Here is a 10,012-nt window from a genome sequence, read left to right as displayed (position 1 = left end):
TATGGCAGTGAGCTAGGGTGCACAGATGAAAGTGCAGAATCTGGTTATCTCAAATTTGATTATTCATGATCAACAAGTTTGATATTCTTTCATTGCATGTGGAGAATTCCTAGTTTATACTGTCATTGAAATTGGGATGTTAAATAATAGGGTATCAGTTTATTAACTTGGAAAAAAAGATCCTTGCTAGTATGTTACTCTACCCTACTTTCCAAAACATGAGCATGTATACACACACACACAACTTTTATAAGTTCTTAACTTGATGTCTTTCTTTTCCCCCTGATATCAGTGGCTTTTTATAGAAAAAAAAAAATTTCTCGTTCCTGAGTTTCCTAAACTATTTTGAGCTGTCCAAATTGCTAAGTAAACTTTTGGGTACATTCAGAGAAGTTTAGTTTCTGGCCCTCTTACCTCTCTTGTCCTTTTCTTCCACCTAAAGGTAGTCTTCTAAAAATGGTTTTTGTTTATACTTCTATTAGAAAATTAAAAATATAACATTTATATAAAATGTTTATATAATATCTGTCTACATCTATGTATTCTTTCACCTTTCTTTGATATAGTGTCATACTGTTTGTTTTTGTTACCTTACTTTTTTCACTCAATATAACCTGGATATCCCATATTAGTATTTATAGATATTCCTCAAAAATTATTTTATAATTGTGGCAAAATATATATAACAAAATTTTTATATATAACAAAATATATATAACAAAATTTACCGTTCCAACTATATTGTTAAGTGACAGTCGAGTGGCATCAGTACATTCACCTTGTTATGTAATCATCACCTCTCTCCTTCTCCAGCATTTTTTCATCTTTCAAAACCGAAACTCTGCCCATTAAATAATAACTCTCCTCCATTCTCCCTTCCCCCATATTTCTTCTGCCTTACAACTCTTCTCCATCTCTATCTGTGCTCGATACCTCAATAAGTAGAAAAAAAAAGTAGGGGTAGGTAACACAATGTTATGTATTAACACATCCTGCTTTGGCTGAAGAAAAAATATACATGTTCATATAAGAGCAAGTTATCTGGAATGCTTTTCCCTAAAGCCAACAATGGTTGTTCCTGAGTTAGTGTAATTTATTTGTGTTTTCTATTTTTATGCTTCATTGAACGTTTGTATTTTCTCATTTTTCTCTAAGAAACTCATTATACTTTTAAAATAATAAAATCAGTACAGAAATTTTGTTTTTAAAAAATCCCAACTGCCATTTTTTGTCTAGCTCCCAGTTGCAGTGCCTAAGACTTAGTGTTTTTTTTGTTCATTTTTTTTTTTTTATTATTATTTATGCCTACAGCACCTGGTCTTCCTAGGTGGTCTCCCATCCAAGTACTAACCAGGCCTGATCCTGCTTAGCTTCTGAGATGAGACATCAGGCTTGTTCAGGGTGGCATGGCCATAGACCATGGACCGTGGCTCCACTGGGACATGAACCCAGGACCTTCTGTGTAAAGCAGGAGTGCTAACTGCTATACTATGGAACCACATCCAGTGTTTCTTAACTATATTTTGACTGAATGACAAACTGAAGAAAGAACTTAGTAAATGCCGTAAGGACATACAGGTCAAAGGGGATTAAAAAAAAAAGGAATCATATGGGGAAGGCTTTAGTTGCAGATGATATTTGAGTGGGCCTTGAAAGACAGGGTTTTTTTTAAAGAGAATAATATAATATACTCTCGTATTCTAATAATTATTTGGATAATCAAACATTTTATGGATAATAGTCTTTTTTTTAGGAAATGAAATTTCTTTGATCATATTTATTCTTGGAATTCATGGTTTCTGTCTTTAGAATACATCCATTATCCAGCAGATTTACTTTTCTTATTATCTTTTGTTTAAGTTAATATTAATAATGTGGTTTTCCCTAGTCAAACAACAATCTAGTGAAGTGGCTTAAGAAGCCTATTGTGTGACAGGGAAACTAGCCAGAAATTAAGAAGCTTCTAAATTAAAAATTGTACACACAGTTAGTAGAGAAGTAATTGCATTTAGTTATTTCTGACTTTAGGGGGAAAAATAGCAGCTTTTAAAATTTTTAATTGATTTTCTTGTGATCATATTAAAGAAATACTTTTTAAAAACTTGTTTTAAATTGATTTATCAAATTGTGGTGAAATTTTGTTTGTCAAGTTTTATCTTTTGAGATAAACAATAATTCACAAATAGTTCATGATACTTGAAATATTGAAAGTTTATTTCCTAATGGAAAGTCAGATTTTATGGGCTGCTCTGAGGACTCCCCTTTGACTTAAGAAGATAACTATACTCCTGTGATAATGGCATGTTTCTGCAAACCAACTCACTGCAAGATTATTGGAAAGTATTCAATATGCTGTCATGAAACACTTAAAAATATTAAGATTTGTAAAAGAAAAGGAAAACTATGGGATTAAAGGTGTTCACAAACCTAGAATTTATTTTTTTTAATGCAAAGTAACTTAAAGTTTTGAGCTTTTTCTCATTAGGAATTTTATTGTTACATAAAAAAGGAGTCTTTAAAAAGTAGTATATTTAATCTCAAAATTATCCTAAAAAGTTTTTTTTTAATTATTCTATTTTGGATCTGAAAGAGAATGAATACCATTTTTGAATTTTCAAGGCCATTCCACGTGTAGTTTCACATTTAGTGAATTTAGTCATAATATTCCCAAACCCAGTGGGATACAGTTTCTGTGGTTACCAGACCCTTTGTACAGTGACAAAGATTGGAATTCTGATTCTCCTGAGTCAAATTTTGGCCTTTGACTCTGTCCCCTTTTCACACTCCTTGCTAAGCTTGGGCTGTTGCTATGCTTGAAGGCTAGTCAGCTAGCAGGTTCCTATGGTAACAGAAATGGAAATTTGAAAGAAGAAAGAGAATGGGAGCACAAAGGCTTGGTTGATTTGAATTTGAACAAAGAATGGAAGGTTCCATGTTGTGCACCTTTGTCGTAGAAACCAGAAATTTAATTTTAGAAAGTTACTTAGTTTGTAAACTTTCTTTACCTGGTCTTAATTTAGTGAACAAAAGTGCTGTTTAAGGAAGTACTCAGTAAGAATCTTTTAAAATTTAATCAGCTAAAGTTCCTTTTTCTTCATAGTGCTTTAATGCTATTCCTTATTTTATATATTTTTCTCAACTTTACAGTATTCAGGCTACCTCATTTAATTTTGATTTTGCTGAGGTTAAAAATTGTTAGGGTTAAAGTCAAGGCAGTTTGCTTATTTGGAAAATGGTATTTTTGTTTGTTTTGAAATATAACAACTTTATTGAGGTATAATTTCTGTACAATAAACTTCACCCATTTAAAACATTCAGTGAATTTTGAAAGATGAATATACCCGTGAAACCATTACCACAATCAAGATATAGAGCATTTCTATCACCTCAAAAGCCTCCTTGTGTCCCTTTGTAGTCCACACCCTGTTAACTCCCTGCTCTAAGCAACCACTGATCCGCTTTGTTACTGTGGATTAGTTTTCTAGAGTTTTACATAAATATAATCATGTAGTATCTACTTTTTTATGTCTAATTTTCTCACCCAGCATAATGATTTTGAGATTCTTCCATGTTTCATTTTGCTTTTTAAAAACATTCCCATTCTCTTTCTCACTTGGCATTTGAGAACAGGGAATTTAGCAGAGTTCTTCATGCCCATCAAATAGGCCTTCTCCAGCTCTATTAATTTGCAACTCTTCCCTCATCTCCTTTTAATCTATCATTTACTGTGTTCTATATGCTCTTTTATATATTATTTATGTCTTATTAGGACCATTTTGCAGGGAAAAAACAAGTTTAGAAAGGTTACATAGAACAAATTGGTTAAGCTCTTTGGATAAGAATGTCAAGCTTTGACTATGGGTCTTTGTAGCTATGTGATCTTGGACAAATTACTTAACTTACTGTGCTTCATTTTCTTCTCATGTATTATGAAATGGGATTAATGATAGTAGTATCTACTTTATGGGATTGTTGAGATGGTGAATGAGAATGTGTGTAAGGCACTTAGAACACTGACTGGCCTATAGTAAGTGTCACTAAATGCTGCTGAGATATAGCACAAGATACTTAGATCTAGTAAGTGGCAGAAGCATAAACTTACAGTTTTAGGCTCAGTGCAAGCAGTGCAAAACAGTCAAATCAATTTTATAATTATGGGGCTCACAGATGGAGGTTTTACTAACATAGTAACATAACTGTTGGATTAGTTGGTATTTTATGTATTGCTGAGTACCAAGCAAATTTGAGACTTGGTTAAGACATATATGAGTGTGTGTGTGTGTGTGTGTGTGTGTATACACTTATATACATATGATTTTGTATATACATCAGCATGTGAATATGATACATTTTTTAACTTAAATAATTATAGACTCATGGGAAGTTGCAAAAATAGTACAGGAGATAATATGTCATTATCACAGGAGTATAGTTATCTTCTTAAGTCAAAGGAGAATCCCCAGAGCATCCCATGAAATCTGACTTTCCTTTAGGAAGTAAACTTTTAATATTTCAAATATCATGAATAATTTGTGAATTATGGTTTATCTCAAAAGTTAAAACTTTACAAACCAAATTCTACCACGCTATTGTACTCTACTTAGTTTCCTCCTGATCTTATATAACTATTTTACAGTATCAACACCTGGAAATTAACATTGATACAGTCTACAGACCTTATCATAGTTCACCAGTTTTTACATGTACTCATTTTTGTGCATGTGTATATGTATGTGTGTGTAGTCTTTGTAACTTTATCTCATGTATAAACTGATGTAGCCACCGTTACAGTTAAGATACAGAAATGTTTTGTCATCACCAAAGAACTCCCCTACGTGTATTTCCTTTCTCCCTCCTCCTCTTTTCCTAATTCCACACAACCACTAATTTGTTCTGTCTCTACAATTTTGTCATTTCGAGAATGTTATACAAATGGAATTGTACAGTATGTAATCTTTCGAGATTGGCTTTTTTCATTTAGCATAATACCCTTGAGCTCTGTCCAAGTTGTTACAGGTATCAACAGTCATTGTTTTTAATTGCGTAGTAGTAGTCTGTTATAGAGATGCACCACAATTTGTTTAACCAATCACTCATTGAAGGACATTGGGTTGATTCTAGCTCTTTGCTATTGCAAATAAAGCTGCTATGAACATTCATGTAAGGTTTTGTGCAAACTTAAGTTTTCATTTGGGGAGGATAAATGCCCAGGAGTGTGATTGCTAAATCATATGATAAGCTTATATTTGGATTTTTAAGAAGCAGCTCAACTGTTTTCCATAATGGTTGTGCCATTTTACATTCCCACCAGCAGTGTATGAGAGATCTACTTTCTCTGCATTCTCACCACCATTTGGTATTTTCACTGTTTTTTAATTTCAGCTTTTCTAATGTGATGTAGTAATATCTTACGTGGGTTTAATTTGTGTTTCTCTCATGGCTAATGATATTGAACATCTTTTCATGTGCTTATTTGCTATTTACATGTCCTTTCCGGTGAAATGTCTGTTCACATCTTTTGTTCATTTTCCAGTTGAATTATTTGTTTTTGACTTTTGAATTTTGAGAGTTTTTTTAGTATATTCTAGATACAAATCCTTTGTTGGATATATGGTTTACAAATAGTTTATCTTCGTCTGTAGCTTGTCTTTTCAATTTCTTAACAAGGTCTTTTTAGGAGAACAGAAGTTTTAAATTTTAATGAAGTCTGATTTACCATTTTTTAAATTTTACGTATAGTGCTTTTGGTGTAATTTTTAAGGATTCTCTAGCCTAGGTCTGGAAGATTATGTTTCTTTTTTCTTTTTCCTTTTTTTTTTTAAGTTTTATAGCTTTATGTCATATTTAAATCCATGATCAATTCTCAGTTAGTTTGTATGAGGTATTGTTTATTTTTTTTGCTTATGGATATCCACTAGCTTCAGCACCATTTATTGAATTGCTTTTGTTCTTGTCAAAAATCATTTGGCTTTTGTGTATTTATCTGGATTCTCCATTCTGTTCTGTTGATCTTTGGGTCTATCTCTCCATAAGTACCATAGTGTTTTAATTATTGTTAGCTATGTAGTAAATTTTTAAATTGTATAGCATGATTCTTTCCACTTTTTAAAAGTTGTTTCAGTTATTCTACTTTCTTTTTTTAAATCTAAATTTTAGAATAAACTTGTCTTTATGTACTAAACGTAATCTAGAGATCATTTGGGGGACATTGACATTTTTAAAAAATTGATTGGGGTAACATTGGTTAATATGTAAATTTCAGGTGTACAACTTTATAATACAACATATACGTACTTTGTTGTGTTCAGTTGACATCTTTTCATGTTGAATCTTCAATCCATGAACAGTGTTGTGGGTTGAATTGAGTCTCCCTAAAATTTATATGTTGAAATCCTAAACCCCAGTACTTCAGAATGTGACTTTATTTGGATTTAGGGTCATTCTAAATGTAATTAGTTAAGAGGAGGTCATACTGGAGTAGAGAGGGGCCCTTAATCCAATGTCACTGATGTCCTTATGAAAGGGAAATTTGGACACGGACACACGTAGAGGGTAGATGATGTGAAGAGGCTCAAGGAGAATGCTATGTGAAGGCTGAATTTGTGCTGCCACAAGCCAAGGAACTACTAGGAGCTAGGAAAGAGGCCAGGAACAGATTCTTTCCTAGCACCTTCAGAGGGAACATGGCTCTGCTGACACCTTGATCTTGGACTTCTAGCTTCCAGAAATGTGAGAAAATGAATTCTGTTGTTTATGCCACTCAGTGTGTGTGGTGCTTTGGTATGGCAACCCTAGCAAACTAATACAAGTATATACCTGTTCATTTATTTATATCTTCTTTGATTTCTTTCATCAGTGTCCTGTATGTGTTTTGTTGGATTTATACCATATTTGTCTTTTTTTTAGTGATTTTAATTTAGTTATCATTGCTCATTGTATATAGAGATACAATTTTTTAATATGTTTTTTTGTTATATCCTGCAACCTTGCTGAACTCACTTGTTAGTTCTAGGAGGTGGTTTTTTGTTTTGTTTTTTTTAGATTTCTTGGGATGTTCTATGTAGACAGTAATATCATCTGCAGATAAGGACAGTTTTCTTTTTCCCATTTATACATCTTTTATTTTCCTTTTCTTACTTTATTATGCTAGTAGGACTTCAGTACTATATTGAAGGGAATGGTAAACAGGCATCTGTCTCTTGTTTCCAATCTTAGAGGTAAGAATCCAGTGTTTCACCATTACATATAATGTTAACTGTAGGGTTTTTGTAGATGTTCTTTATCAAGTTGAGAAAGTTACCCTCTATTTCTAGTTTGCTGAAAACTTTAAAAATCATGAATGCTATTTCTGTATCATTTGGTATCATCATATGAATTTTCTTTGTTAGCTTGTTAATTTGGTGGATTATAGTGATTGATTTTTGAATATTGAGTCTGCCTTGACTTTCTGGAACAAACCCTACTAGGTTATGGCATATAATGCTTTTAATATATTTTTGAATTTGATTTGCTACTATTTTGTTAAGGATTTTTGCCCTGATGTTCAGGAGGGATATTGGTTTATAGTTTTCTCTTTTTGTACTATTTTTGTTTGGCTTTGATAGTAATCCTTGCTTTGTAGAATTAGTTGGGATTAGTTCTCTGCTATTTTCTGGAAGAGATTGTATAGAATTTGTATTCTTTAAATGTTGGTTAGATTTTACCAATGAAACCATCTGACCTAGATATTTCTTTTTCAGGAGGTTTTAAATTACACAGTCAATTTCTTTAATAGTTATAGGACTATTCAGATTATCAGCTTCATCTTGGGTGAGTTTTGGTAGTTTGTGGCTTTTGAGGAATTGGTCCACTTCATCTAAATTGTCTAATTTATGTACATATCTTATATACTTATCTTTTTAATGTCTGGAGACTCTATTGACATCTTTCATTCTTGATATTGGTAACTTATCTTTATCTTTTTTATTTATCAGTCTTGCTAGAAGCTTATCCATTTTATTGATATTTTCAAAGAACCAGCTCTTGGTTTGAGTGATTTTTTTTTTCTTTATTGCTTTTCTGTTTTCAACTTTACTGAGTTTTCTTCTTTATTATTTTCTTCCCATTTGCTTGCTTTTTATTTTCCTTTGGCTATTATGAATAATGCTGTTCTGCTATGAACATTCACATACACATTTTTGCTTGAACACCATTTTTAATTCTTTTGAGTATGTTCCTAAGAGTGGAATTGCTGGACCATATGGTAATTCTGTTTAACTTCTTGAGGAATCACCAAACTGTTCCATAGTGGTTGCCTCATTTTGTAAGGGTTCCGATTTCTCCACATTCTTATCAACATTTGTTATTTTTTGTTTTTTAGATTATCATAGTGGGTGTGATGTGGTATCTCATTATGGTTTTAATTTGCGTTTCCCTAATGTCTCATGACTAATGAGCATCTTTTAATGTGCTTATTGGTTATTGCATAACTTCTTTGGAGAATGTCCAAGTATTTTGCCCATTTAAAAATTGGATCATTTGTCTTTTTGTTGAATTGTAGGAATTCTTTATGTGTTCTGGATATTAGACCCTTATCAGATACCTGATTTTCAAATATTTTCTTTCATTCCGAGGGTTGTCACTCTCGTGAGAGTGTCTTCTAATACACAAAAGTTTTTGATTTTGATGAAGTCCAAATTATCCATTTTTCTTTTGTGCTTGTGCTTTGGGATCATATCTGAGAAACCATTGCCAAAACGTAAGGTCATGAAGATTTATTTTATCCCTATGTATTCTTTTACAAGTTTCATAGATTTTGCTCTTATATTTAGGCCTTTGATGCATTTTGAGTTAATTTTTGTATGTGGTATAAGGCAATGATCCAACTCTATTCTTTTGCATGTGAATTTTGTCTGTAGCCTCATAAGACCAAAGCTCTGATGGTTTCTTGGTTTTCTAGCATCAGCAAAACTTGATTCTCAACCTCTTGCCTTTTGCCCAGATTCACCAAATGCCTCCTTGGAAATGTGGCTGCAATAACCAGGCCACCTCACCATGCTTCCTTGGTCTCTGGATTCTTGGTCTCTTTAGCTCTTTTCCTTCAACAGTTCTCAAATAGCTTTAAAACGATATAGTTAAACTTTTATTTTATATTTTAATGTTTTTCTTCATGGAAACATTGGTTTAGCAGAAACTACTCCTTTATACTTGGACACGATAGTTACATATAGTTTATTGTCACAAATAGTTCATTTTTATATATCGGTTTTCACATCTATTATACAGTTAACTTCTTTGACATCAGTTTCTGTGATCCTGGGTTTTCTGGCTACATTATGTATAGGAGATCTCTGGAAAATATATATTGGTGTAGAAATAAATTGGTTCTTAATCAGTAGAAAGGACTGGTGGTGAGAACCTTTGTAGTCAGTTCAAAATCAACAATGATTCTGAAACTATTATATAAACAAGTGGAAAATTATTTGGTAGTCAAAAGCCTAGATGCATTTTCCTTGGGATATTTGATCTATTCCTGTGGTTATAATGATGATTTTAGTATGGTTTTATGTTTAGAGACACTACTTTTTCTTTTTGTTTTCTTAATATCAGTTTACAGTGCTAGCTAGCTCTGTTTACATCATGTGCTTTCAGTGTTTAAAGAACTCTGTTTAAAAAAAATTAACGTAAAACGAACAAGGAAATGTGAGACAAAGATGAGAGATTTCTTCTTTAAATCCCACACTGAAAAATAACTACTACTATAACTACTTATCTCCCCTCTCCTTCCCTTTGCTTTCACTTTTTGTCCTTTCTCTACTGTTGATTCATGTAAATTGAAGAAAAATTGAAATACATAAAAGGAAGAAAATTCAAATCTCTTGCACTCCCATCGCCAATCAGTAATCACTCTTTTAAGCATTTGGCATATATCGTGTTTCTTTTCTTTGTAAAATGGATCATATTGTTATTAGTGTTTCTCAGTCCTGTCTCTTCAATAATATCACCTGTGACAATTAAAATATACACATACATT

At 32.3% G+C, this 10,012-nt stretch overlaps 1 protein-coding gene and 1 pseudogene across 1 annotated transcript in view; one reads left to right on the top strand and one right to left on the bottom strand.

Annotated features, from left to right (window-relative positions):
• FZD3 (frizzled class receptor 3) overlaps positions 1-10,012 on the top strand; it is a 68,212-nt gene that overhangs the window by 12,479 nt on the left and 45,721 nt on the right. The window lies entirely within an intron of this gene.
• LOC111739182 lies at positions 1,303-1,418 on the bottom strand (annotated as a pseudogene).

The sequence above is a fragment of the Pteropus vampyrus genome, unplaced genomic scaffold (assembly GCF_000151845.1).
Source record: "Pteropus vampyrus isolate Shadow unplaced genomic scaffold, Pvam_2.0 Scaffold47, whole genome shotgun sequence".
NCBI classification, from domain to species: Eukaryota; Metazoa; Chordata; class Mammalia; order Chiroptera; family Pteropodidae; genus Pteropus; species Pteropus vampyrus.
This window is presented reverse-complemented; position numbering and strand designations above follow the sequence as displayed.